Consider the following 13,057-nt stretch of genomic DNA (forward strand, 5'->3'; position numbering starts at 1 on the left):
ACACACTTTGTTCGGCTCTGACAAACCCCACGTTTCTCTAACGTTATCAGAATTTGATCCTTCCATCATTCAAGTTCGCGGGGCGCTAAACAGGAAGCAAACATGAAACGAAAACAGACGAAAATATTTTAATGTTTTCCGAAGTTTTCCCCTATTACCACTACAGAAGAATAGCCAGGTCAGGCGGCTGTCCTAAAGGTGACAGAGAACGAGCCCGGCGCTACCGCAAATTTACCCGGTAAGTGGAATTAGCATGGTTATCATTAACGTAACAGTAGCTGGAATGTAAGAACAGGCATCCTTGGTTAGAGTGGAGGGACAGAAAGTTAGGTAAATGTCAGCACACATGCAAAGGAAAGCTGATCTAAACAACAGAAATTCATAAAGTCAATGACTATGCAAATGAGAGTTAATTCATGGTCATGTTAAAAGTGCATTTAAAACATTTGCACCATTATATTACTATATGTTAGTTATCAGTAGTTGTCAAATAATTAGCTATTGAAAAAGTGGAACATTTTTCTCCTTTTATCTGCTTTTCATGCATTTGTTAGCCATGATGTAAATATTGTAAGCAGTTTATTAAATACTTTTGAGTAAATCTTGGCTCTTTTCTGCAGATATTATTGGTAAAAACTTGTATTATGCTAATTAGTCATGGTTTTGTTTATTTCCAGGTTGTGCTCTTTGCAGCGCTACAAAATCAACAGGTGTCCTCACAGAACAACGAGTGTCTATGTCTGAGGAGTGGGTGCACTTTAAGATCCAGTCCTCAGATTCAAGCAGATCAACATCTCTGGCCTCTTTGAGAAACAAGATTAGACAACATGAGACGTCCAGAGCACACAAAATAGCCCAGGAGCTCACGGAGAAGGGTGGACAGGATTTAGTTGGAAATTTGGTGAGAGCTGTGTCAGAGACAGTTTTTGCAGTAGGCCATATTGAGATTTTGATAAAAATGTCGATTAATTGTTCAACCCTAGAAGATAAGTGGTCTTTTTCCATCATTGTTCATTCTTTTATTTTTTTATTGTTAATGTCTCTGGCAGTTAAAAGTCACATAAAAATGCTTATAATACATTGACATGTTGATAACACATAACCAGTCTCAAGAATAGTCTATGCATTAGTAAGTGTGATGGTGTTCATGAGGTGTTGCTTCGAGACAGGATGAATACAATTAATACAGTATACCCACTACAAAAAAGTAGACTACACCACTGAACACATCTAATTTGTGGAAAGGTGTTTGGGAAGATGTGGAAATAGAGCCGCAACAAGAGGGAGCGGGAATGATTTTCTACTTCATCTTCAGCTGGAATAACAATATATTTTTGCTGCTAAAAGTGTAATCTGGTTCGACTTGGTAAGTGTTGGATGGGTCTTCTGAGTCTTTGCTCCACCTCATCTTTCCCCTTTTACCATCCCTGAAATGGAACCCCTTCGTCTCCTCTCCCTCACAGTCACACTAAGGATGGTTACGCTAGTCATAGGGACGTAAAAGTGTGTATCTCCAAAATGCTGAGTCATTGGAGTACCTTTGATTCTCCCAATGTTGACTAAAAGCATATGTAATTGGTTTCACACTGATATTTTGCCTTTAAAGAGCCCACAGATGCGCAGCAAATCCGTCTCAGATTATGATAAATTAATCAGTGCTGAATCACTTTTATTTAGGAGGAAGCTAAAAATGTATTTTTGTTGAGAGATCCTTGAATGCAACCTCCTGGGACATGAGCTGTTCTTCCACTCTGTATGAGTCTTTCACTTCAAACTAGTCCAGTGTCCTTTTTGTACATAGATTTGCAAAATTGTAAATTTAGTGGTAGATTTATCCACTCAATAGGAGCTGCTGGTGTGACTGTAAAGGAGAAGTTTTCTGTACCAATTCAGTGTAGAGATAACGGTGATGCCAGCCATCCATTTCCCACATCAGTAAAACACAGTTTTCTTCTGTCATCTGTCTGCCCTATACATTTATTGGGCAGAGATCTGATCCTCCGGTTTGGCCTTGATCTCATTTCTCCAAATGAGGGTCTAAAAGTCAGACGACCATCTCCTATTATGGTCCAAAAGCTCGCATTTGACGAAGAATTGTTGTATGTGTATCAATGGCTGGCAACATTTCCTGATTCTCAGAAACTGTTGCGTTTGGCCCGTCAGCGTGTCTCCTCACTGGCTGTGTTTATGGAAGCTCCTCATTTGCATTGCACTGCTAGTGTTTCTGATGATAAATGCAAATACTATGATGAACAGTTTCTGTTGGAATGTGTGAATGATGAAATCATGCTTAAAACGATGTATTGGAGCTCGCTGCGCAGCGCTATTTCTGTCACACTCACACCCGCACAACACCAGCTGTATCAAATCCCAGGGGCGGTCCCACACATTTCATTAGCAAGGGGCCCCACTGATAAATGGAGGGATTTGGGTCCATTCGTTAAAGATTGGGAATCAATTACTGATTGGACAGCCACACACACACCTCAGATCACGTACTCTATGTCACATGATGTGTTTAAGTACGATGTCAACTGTAATGTACACGCGCTGCGTACTCTGGCTCTGATTGGGGATGATTCTGTTAACCCTGTGCCAGGCCCAGGGGAGCCTGTGTTTTCAGGTTACTCTCATATTTCTGAGCTTCCTGCCGCGCTAAAAGATGTGCCTCCGACACTCTGGGCAGCTCATAAATATGATGTTGGTCTAATCCGTTCTGCCGAACCTATTGTTATCACCCCAAAGTCTACCTACCGCCCAAACCAACCCCAGTACCCATTAAAGCGTGAAGCTGTTGATGGCATCCGGCCAGTTTTTACCTCTCTGCTTAAACAAGGGGTCATTGTTCCATGTAATGATTCTACGGTACGCACTCCAGTGTTTCCTGTTAAAAAGATCCGGGACAAACCTCCTGACGAATAGAGATTTGTGCAGGATTTACGAGCTGTAAATGAAGCCGTACATGCACGTGCGCCGCTCGTTCCAAATCCTTATCTCATTCTCTCTCAGGTTCCAGCCTCTGCAGCCTTTTTCACTGTTGTAGACCTCTCAAATGCATTTTTCAGTGTCCCTGTACACAAAGACAGTCAATTTTGGTTCGCATTTGAATATGAGGGTAAGCCATACACATTCACACGTTTGTGTCAAGGCTACTGCGAATCTCCCACTGTTTACAACCAAGCATTGTGTACAAGTTTGGCCTCTCTACAAGTTTCCAAAGGCACCGCTCTCATACAATATGTTGATGACCTCATGATTTGCGCACCCACAGCAGAACAGTGTGAAGCTGATACCATCTCCTTGTTACAACACCTCACAGCTGAGGGCCACAAGGCCAGTTTGTCTAAACTTCAGTATGTGCAAAAGACAGTTACATTTCTGGGTCACATCATTTCAGGAGAGGGAAAAACACTTTCAGATAAGCGTATTGCATCATTGGCTGCTCTGCCAAAACCTGTCACTAAGCGACAGATGATGTCATTTTTGGGTATGTGTTCATACTGCAGGTCATTCATTCCTAACTATTCTCCGCTCGAACAGCCACTACGTACAATCACGCATGTCACCGGTTTGAAACCTGCGGATCGCCTTATATGGACGCCGGAAGCCGACAAAGCCTTCATTAACATGAAGCTGGCTCTCCAATCCACGCCGACGCTCAGGTCTGCCTGATCCTACCAAGCCTTTTACACAGGCAGTAGATGAACGAGATGGGTGTATGACCTCAGTTCTCCTTCAAGATCATGGGGGAAAACAGAGGCCTGTTGCCTATTTTTACTCCAAGCTGGACACTGTAGCTGCTGGCCTGCCTAAATGTCTCCGTGCAGTTGCTGCAGCTGAAAAAGCTCTCAACTCCTCACGTGACATTGTAGGTTATGCACCTTTAACACTGTTGGTTCCACATGCTGTTTCTCTCATCCTCTGTGAACAGAGAACATCACACCTCTCTGCTGCACGTTATCTTAGGTATCACACATGCCTGCTAGACATGCCTAATGTTGAAGTCAAACGCTGTACCACTCTGAACCCAGCATCTCTTATGCCTCTCCCAGAAGACGGTGATGGGTCCGCCTCTCGCGACCCTGTGGGCACTAATCGGGTGGGTTTCTCTGTTGTTTCAGATTCTGCTGTCCTCTGTTCCGGAACGCTCCCATGCCACCTCTCAGCACAAGCAGCAGAGCTCATAGCACTCACTGAGGCCTGCACTTTGGCAAAAGGCAAATCTGTAACTATCTACACTGACTCACGTTATGCCTTCGGGGTAGTACACGATTTTGGGGCTATCTGGAAGTGTAGACAATTCCTGAAATCTGACGGTAAGCCAGTGCTTTACCATGTCGTAGTTGCAGGCTTATTGGACGCCATTCTGCTCCCGTCTGAGGTCGCAGTATGTAAATGTGCTGCACACACCAGCAACACCGACCCCGTTTCATTAGGAAATGCTGCTGCTGACTCAGCTGCAAAGGCAGCCGCCCTGATTCCTCTCGCACCACACGCACACTCGTTTTTTAACATCCCTGTTTCCTCCATCACTGACAATATGTCGTCACTAACTGCCATGCAGCAGTTAGCTCCACCAACAGAAAAAGCACAGTGGAAAACTGCTGGTGCTACCTTTGACCCCACCTCCAGCATCTGGGTTGGTCCAAATTCCAATCCATGTCTCCCGAGGCATTTTTTCTCACATTTTGCTAAATTGACACATGGGTTGGATCATGTGTCAAAAGGGGGGATGAGGCTATCAATCAACATTGGTTCACAAGGGGATTCACAGTAACAGCTCAAAAGCATTGTGAAGCATGCTTAATTTGCATTACGCAAAATTCTGGTAGACCGGTAAAGGTTACAGGAACAGGTGCACACCCACCCCCAACTAGACCATTTGAGCACCTAATGCTGGATTTCATCGAACTTAGTCCATCCGAGGGTAAGAAACACTGTCTTGTAATGGTTGACATGTGGTCCAAATGGGTTGAAGCATTTCCGGTAAACGCACAGACAGCAAATGCTGTGGCTAAAGCTTTACAAAGGGAAATTATTCCTAGATGGGGGATACCAAGCAAGATCTCTAGCGACAATGGTTCACATTTTGCTAATGAGGCCGTTGCACAGATAGGAGAATACCTTGGCATGGACATCAGAAAGCATTGTGCTTACCATCCACAGAGTGGTGGTGCGGTGGAAAGAGAGAACGGTACAATCAAAAACAAGCTAGCAAAATGCTGCGCAGACACAGTTTTATCCTGGACACAAGCCCTGCCCATTGTGCTGATGTACATGAGGATGCGGAAACGAACACGGAGTCAACTCAGCCCGTTTGAGATCCTTTTTGCAGCTCCACCACAGATTGGGATCAAGGCTCCAGGATGTCCTCTCCCCTCCACAACTTTGTGTGAGGATGCTATGTTGTCATATTGTGTTAACCTGTCATCCAATTTAGCAGATATCAGACGCCAGGTAGCGGCAGCTCTACCTACCCCTGCTACTGGTCCACTCCACCGTATCCAACCAGGCGACTTCGTGCTGGTCAAGGACTTCCGGAGAAAGAGCTGGAGATCCAGCCGTTGGCAAGGTCCCTACCAGGTGCTTCTCGTCACCCAGACAGCGGTCAAGGTCGCCGAGAGAGCCACGTGGGTCCACGCCAGCCACTGCAAAGCTGTCATCTCCGCCCCAGTCTAGCCGGTCCAGTAGAAACAGACGACGACAAGTGACGTGCCAAGTCACCACCAGCACCACACACGCAGCACATACACCCTAGTACCACACACAAGACTCATGGGCGACGGCCAGCTGTGCTTTTTCATATGCCTCTGGTTCCTCGTCTGTGCCGTCATGGTGTGGGGTTTAATTGACATGGTCATGAAGGCACGGGCTCAGTCAGACTAGACACATCCACGAAGCAGACGACGAAACCAACATAAACTGTTTGCCTGATCGCTGGCGAGTGATTGAAGATGGAACCCCTCGTACAAGAATTGGCTAACGCCCACCTGGAAAGACGACAACGCAACCGTGAGCAATGCAGAAACTGTTGGAGGGTCTGGACACTAGTAGAGTGGATCCTTTGCATATTCCTTATGGGTTTTGTGCTTGCCATAATCCTATACTTCATGTATCCATGGTTAGTACACAACCCTCTAATCAAAGTCAAAGTAGCAAAAAGGTACGTTGGGGAATCCGGGAGAACCGTATGGTCAAAGGGGCTTATCAAAGCAGGGATTGGTAACATTACTCTGGGAGAAGAGGAAGATAGCACAGTGCAGTTAGACCCGTGTAACTACTTCCCTTGCCCCGACCCTATGAAGCTGGGGCGGGCAGACGTTTACATCTGCTATGTAATAGATGGCACTTACACTAGTACCCACTGTTCCGGAGGATGGGCTTTGGTTTTATGGACCACCTCACGCAAGGACTGGGTTATACCTTATGGGCCGACAAAACAAAAATCAAAAGGAGACTATCTAACTCTAAAGTCAACTCATCAAGTCCCGCCGTCCTACTACAACTACAGAAGGCCAAAATATCAGACAGGGGCTATTACGTTGTTTGCGCGTATGTATCTGGCAAAGACCCATGCGGCGCGTTTTATATAGACATCACCCCCAAAAACGACACCCCTAAAGCCAAACCTCTAGCACAACTTCTAACATCAATAGGTACATCAACCGTTCTGAAACATGACCCTTCCATAGGTAACAGCATTGACGACTTAAAAGACGACGTTTGGAAAACTAGTAATAGACTAGACGGTAACGTATGGTGGCACACTCTAAGGTAATTTCTGCAGGCCGCAGGGCAAAACGGTTCGTGTTATGCATGCACCCTTTTCCCCCAGGACTCATCAATGGCATTACCTGTTCGCCCACGACCTCTAAACAACACAGAACAGCTGTGTGCCTTTATGGCCCTGACCGGGTCTACCAGAGGGTTGAATAAATGGTATTTTGCAAATGCCTCTCTTCCAGCACCATGTGAGCACATGGCGAACGCCACACTGCGCGCAATAAACTCCACCGAGATGATGACTAACTCCTTCGAATTGTACGACCCGGTGGCACGCGTTCACCCCAGCCGTCTAGAAAACCTTACCCATAGTCTCTGCATTAGTAGAAGGAAAAACCGCATAGGCTTACACCTTGGCACAACCACGGGTTGTACTCGTATCATAAAAAACACATGCGGCGCTGAAAAATTCAATCTCAAAGACTGTCTAGTAAAAGGATTTCCCGATAGAATCAATTCGTCCCAAGCATTCCCTAATGTCACGCATACCTCTCTTCTCCTAGCATGGCCTACCGAGGCTGGGGCAGGGGCTCCGCAAGACTATGTGTGGCTGTGCGGAAACAAGTTGTATCAAGTCTTAGCACCCTTTTGGACGGGCACGTGCACCTTAGTGGATTTAACTCCAGCAATCACCGTTCTCGACTCATTGATGCATACCACACACCACTATCCAGAATTCAGACATCCCGACCACCATAGGGCTAAGAGGGCTTCAATGACATCTCAGGGCGAGAAGGGTTTCAGCGGGGCGTTCCCCTGGTGGGGCTCCGTGAATAACGCTCATAATATAGACAAAATACACACACGATTGGAAAACCTCACTTTCGAAGTTACTCAAGGTTTTCAGGCGCTGAATCCGTTTATGGTAGCAACTAGAAATATGCTAATGCACCATCAATTTGCTCTAGATATCCTGTTTGCCTCAAGGGGGGGGGACTATGTCACGTTATTGGTGACTCTTGTTGCAAATACATTCCAGACATATCAGAGAACATGACTCGCACCATACAACACCTTAACGCACTGTGGACTACGACTACGACCCTATAGGCTGGGACTGGTGGTCCTGGCTCACATCGGGAGGGTGGGAAGGTTGGCTGGCCAGAATAATCACGCCACTCCTCACCATCATAGCCTTGCTCCTCTGTTGTACATGCTGTGTAGTTCCCCTCATGAAGAAATGTTTTTCTAGTATGATCTCCTCTGCATTCGTACAATACACCGCTCTACCTCAAACCATTGACAAAGTTACGACCAACCCAGATTCAGCCCCCACTGATTCCGACACTGAAGAGTCAGACACTGAACTGTAAAATTGTGTGTAAAATTGCCATTCCCTCTTTTCAGTATTCTTTTGCTTTCTACATACGGAGTCTGTCCTCCACAAAAACAGCCACTTTCCATGATATGTTTATGATGTGTTTACTTAAACCAGCGATGGAATGTATTCATTGATGTGTTATATCAGTCTATCCTGTCATTTGTTTTATTTTCTTGATTGATCAAATATGATCAAAAGGGGGGGAATGTAGTGGCAATTTCTTTATTGTTACTTTATATGGTAAAACCAAATGATTATATTATGCTTAGAAATTGTATTGGAGCAACTCGACCTGTTGTACCACAACGTAGCATCCCGCCAAGGTCGTACCTGGAGGATGCGGCCTTCCCTAAGGGAGGATTGTAAGATAACAGTTTTCTAAAGAAAGTCTTATCTCTTTTACTTCCTGCACAGCAACAGTCCTCTATAAAACACACACACACACATTATACCCTGTGTGCACTCCTGCAGACTAATATATACTCTGTGAGACATGTACCTTCGAGGCTTCGAATAAAGATCTTACAAGACAACGCTGCCTGCTTTCACCAGTTTATTATTGATTACTCTCATTGTACATCTTTACAGTATTGACGAGTTTAAAATATCCACGACAAATGTCCTTAATTGAGTATAACGTAATTGGCAGTGATTGTCCAATTTGTTTCCATACATCCACTAAGGTTCCCCCTCCCAGTTGGAGGCCAGCCGGCTGAAAGCCAACTGACAGCTGGATGTTTCCTTAATCCCAGCCATTTATTCAATTGCAGGGTTTCACCATAAGAGGGCGCTTCCTGCAGAATAAAAGTATTAACCAGCTAAAGTATATTGATTTCCATAAACATGTTTATATTAAATGTGATGACGCTTTGTACCTTGTCCACTTTTAGCTCAGGATCTATGTTTAGAATGACTTTGTTGATATGACAACCCTGTCTCCTAAAAATTACGTTCCCAAAGAACTAAACTGCATTCTCAATTACGTTTAGCTAGAAACGTATTTTCTCCCACGTTACGTTCGTTATGAACGTATCTCAAATACGTATCTCAAATACGTTTATTTTCTACATATCTTCTAGAAACATATTTTCTCCCACGTTACGTTTCTTATGAACGTATCTTAAATACATTTATTTTCTACATATCTTTGCCATTTATTGTCTTGCTTATAATAATGATAATAGTCATTTATAAATATCATTTTAGAGGACACATTTGAAATCAGTAGGCAAGGCTGTAATTTCGCCAGCTGTTACGGCCCCTACAAATGGCGGCGTGCGTTGTCGCTTGCCGGCGGGGGGGGGCTGAAACTCGACCAACAACCAATCACATGAATCTCCCGCCCCAGACACACAAGCACGCGGTTTGACTGGCTAAAGCTTGTGTAAGCGAAACTTCTGCAGCAATGGAGAGTCAGGACTCAGAGAGACACGAGAAGAGTTGGAGCTTTGATGTCAAACAATGATGTTTAATACTAGTATCGGCCGGAGAAATTCACATCACAAGTCACACAGTCAAAGGTTCTGACTGTATGGGTGAGTTGCATGTGTGTGTCACGATTCTCATGTTATGTCACGTTTATAGTTTGGGTGTTTTTGCTGTTTTCCATGTCATGTTTTCCTTTGGGTTATTGTCTGGTCCTTTTCCCTGTGTTTTTCCTCTTGTCATTAGTTTCCCTGGTGTGTCTAATTGTCTGATTATGTTCACCTGGGCCCCTGTGTTTTCTCCTCCCTCCTCACCTGTGTCTTGTTGTGTGATTAGTCTTGTGTGTATTTAAGTTCTGGGTTTTCTGTCTGTCTTGGTCGGTTCTTCTTGTTCCCTGACTAGTTCTGCGGTGAGTGTTCTGTTTGTCATTGTATAGAGATATCATAGCCTTGAAATAAAGGAAGTTTCAGTTTATATCTGCATTTGGGTCCTGCTTGTTTCAAAAACTGTGACACCATGTCAAATCTGATCAGCCTCGCATCTTGGTAGATCCTTTAACTAGTTTACAGAGAGTCAACCCACATATTGGGGGAAGATACGTGAACACCTGGGAACAATGGAGATGTCTCTGACATCCGTGGTGCTTAAAAGCCCGCGTTCTCACAGTCGTAAAACCCCCCCTGTGCCCGCCAGGTCAGGCCATAAAACCTGGTAGTATCAACATACGACTCCATTATCACATTCCTTACGGGAGATTAGAAGCAGGGATGGTCGCAAATGTCAACACACGGAATAGGTTAAATATTTAGAAGTAAAGACAGAATTATTCCCTAACAGCTTGTACAGGCATATGATTCGATTGGCTGACGCCTCCGTCGAGGCGTCAAAAGTAGAACATTGCTCTACTGCAGCGAGCACCGCGAGAGAAGCTACGCTTTGCTCCCACAATGCAGTTCGGCGAATCGTGACGTCACCCCATTCAAAGTGAATGGGCAGAAGCGTTGAAGCGGCAACGCACGCCGCCGTGTGTTGGGGCCGTAACCTGGGACCAGGGCCGGCCCGTCGCACTGGTGTTATAGATGTTTCGCCTAGGGCGCCAGTTCTGAGGAGGCGCTGCGCTGGCAGCTCTTGGAGGGAAAACGCATTTTTGACCGTTGGTGCTCATCCTAATTTTCGGCCTTGATGTAACAACATTCAAAATTAAGTAAGTGTAACACCCTTTTCATCCCGGTTACAATTTTCATTTGCCCTGTACGATGGGTGTTGTAAGTGATGAAAATGGGGGATGTTGGCTTATCAGGCACCCGCAGCTCACAGCCAAAGCGAGAGCGTGGGAGCGAGCGAGGGAGAGAGGGAGGGTGCACCGGCACCAATGCTGTTGTTATTAGAATCTGGTGATAGCTGCTCTAACGGATATAAGAAAAATATGTTTCTACAATGATGTGGAGGGAGAGTCCTCTCCAGTCAGACTGAGAGGCTGATAACTACAGCTCAGTGAGGTAAAGGACTCTCAGGGTTTAGATAGTTCACTTAGTGTAAGTCAGTGGTTCTCAACCTGTGGTACGCGTACCACTGGTGGTACGCCAGCTCCCGCTAGTGGTACGTGGAGGAATCTGACATATAAAAAAAAAAAAAGATTAATTAATATATTTTTTAAATTTTTTTATTCAAAGGTGGGGTAGGTAATTTTGGAGAAAACAGCTCGAGTGAGCTAGAATTTGAAAATACACAACCGGAAAAAATATGCCACTTCCTTACAGAGCCTTCCACAGATGACGTTCTTTTATGGATTTTTTGTTAAAGCACTTAAGATATTCATTGCTATCGGGATGTTAAGAGCATTCCATGGAATATAACAAAAAGTGTATCTCGAGCCGGTTTCTCAAACGTACCCACCTTTAACCTTTACACATAACACAGACATATAAAATACAGGAAACACAACTAAGTAAACAAAAAGACAAAAAGCAGTCACTACATTGTGCACATTTGGGACATTAAGGTACACTACTTATTACTGCAACAGCAGCTGATGGTAAGGACCTCAGACAACTTCAATTTAAAACAGGCTATAGGGACAAGTGCCATCAGTTTGAGGCTTGATTGAATAACATTAATTAAAAAATTAATCATACTATCAAAATACTACAACAAATGAAAATAAGCTTGAGATAATTGAAACTGTGGTTTATATTAGTTCTAATAGGCTATTGCTGTTTTTATATTTAGAAACGAAAACATTTTTTAAATTTTATTTCTGGCGTTGCTAATTACGACCTTACTACCCGCTAACGTTGCAAGCAAGCTAAAGAAAGAAGAAAGCTGAATGATGTTAAAAACGTGGCTCAAAACGGGAGGTATTCGGAAGAGAGGTACAGAGGAGAATATTACCAGCGAAAGTGAACAAGTGAATGAGGAGGAGGAGAATCATCAAGCGAGCACAAGCGCAGGCTCCGCAAGCAACGCAAAAGTGATATGCACAGCCGCTGTGATGGAGGAGAGAAGTGACTCAGGAAGAAGGCTCAAATAATGGAAGTTATTAATAATAAATAATAATAATTGAGCGAAGGCTGTGATGAAATAATGGAGTGAAGGCTGTGACCGAGGTCAAATGCTGAAAAAGCACACACTTGTCCTTAATTGTTGTCTTTTTCTTATCTCTTTTCTTTTTTACTTTGCCACCACAGAAATGGCAATAGCAAACATCAGCAGACTGAAGATGAGCTATTAGCCATTAGGCTCATCTGCTCCTGGAGGCTTTCATTATTATTGTGGAACTGAATTCCCAATAGGACATTTTCTGTTACGATGTAGGTTGTTGCAGGAGGCCTACATTCAAACTTTGGTATAGGTGCAGGAAATGACATGTGTGTACAGTTGACATTTGTTGTGTGAGAATAAGTTATTATTTTGTTCTTTATATTCTCACTTGTGGTGAGTGTGAGAGTGAGTGAGTGAGTGAGTGAGTGAGTGAGTGAGTGAGTGAGTGAGTGAGTGAGTGAGTGAGTGAGTGAGTGAGTGAGAGAGAGAGAGAGAGAGAGAGAGAGAGAGAGAGAGAGAGAGAGAGAGAGAGAGAGAGAGAGAGAGAGAGAGAGAGAGAGAGAGAGAGAAAAAAAAAAAAATGTTTTGCCTCCGAGTCCTGCATGGACTGTATTTTAACATTGGTCATATGGTGGTACTTGGAGAGCCAACTATTTTCTCAGGTGGTACTTGGTGTAAAAAGGTTGAGAACCACTGGTCTAAGTTGTCTCAGTGGGTCTCAAACGTTTTGATCACAATTTATGTAAACACATATTTCCAAGGCACTCCTTTATAATTATTGGGATAAACAGGTTTGAAATCATTCCAATGTATACTATAGGACAGTAAACCAGACATATCGTTTTAAACTGGAGAGATACAAAAATATGCATAAATAAAAAAGTAAAATAAGATATGAATGAACAACAAAAATAAAATGCATTACATTTATTTGTTATTGGCTATGGTAGGTTATTGGTTATGTTCACATACTTATTTGATGATCAA

At 43.9% G+C, this 13,057-nt stretch overlaps 1 protein-coding gene across 3 annotated transcripts in view; it reads right to left on the minus strand.

The window, feature by feature from the left end:
• The window catches only part of slc1a7a (solute carrier family 1 member 7a), a 109,949-nt gene that overhangs the window by 41,582 nt on the left and 55,310 nt on the right, over positions 1–13,057 (minus strand). The gene's annotated exons all lie outside the window — the stretch shown is intronic.

The sequence above is a fragment of the Notothenia rossii genome (genome assembly GCF_949606895.1).
Source record: "Notothenia rossii genome assembly, chromosome: 9".
Taxonomy (NCBI): Eukaryota; Metazoa; Chordata; class Actinopteri; order Perciformes; family Nototheniidae; genus Notothenia; species Notothenia rossii.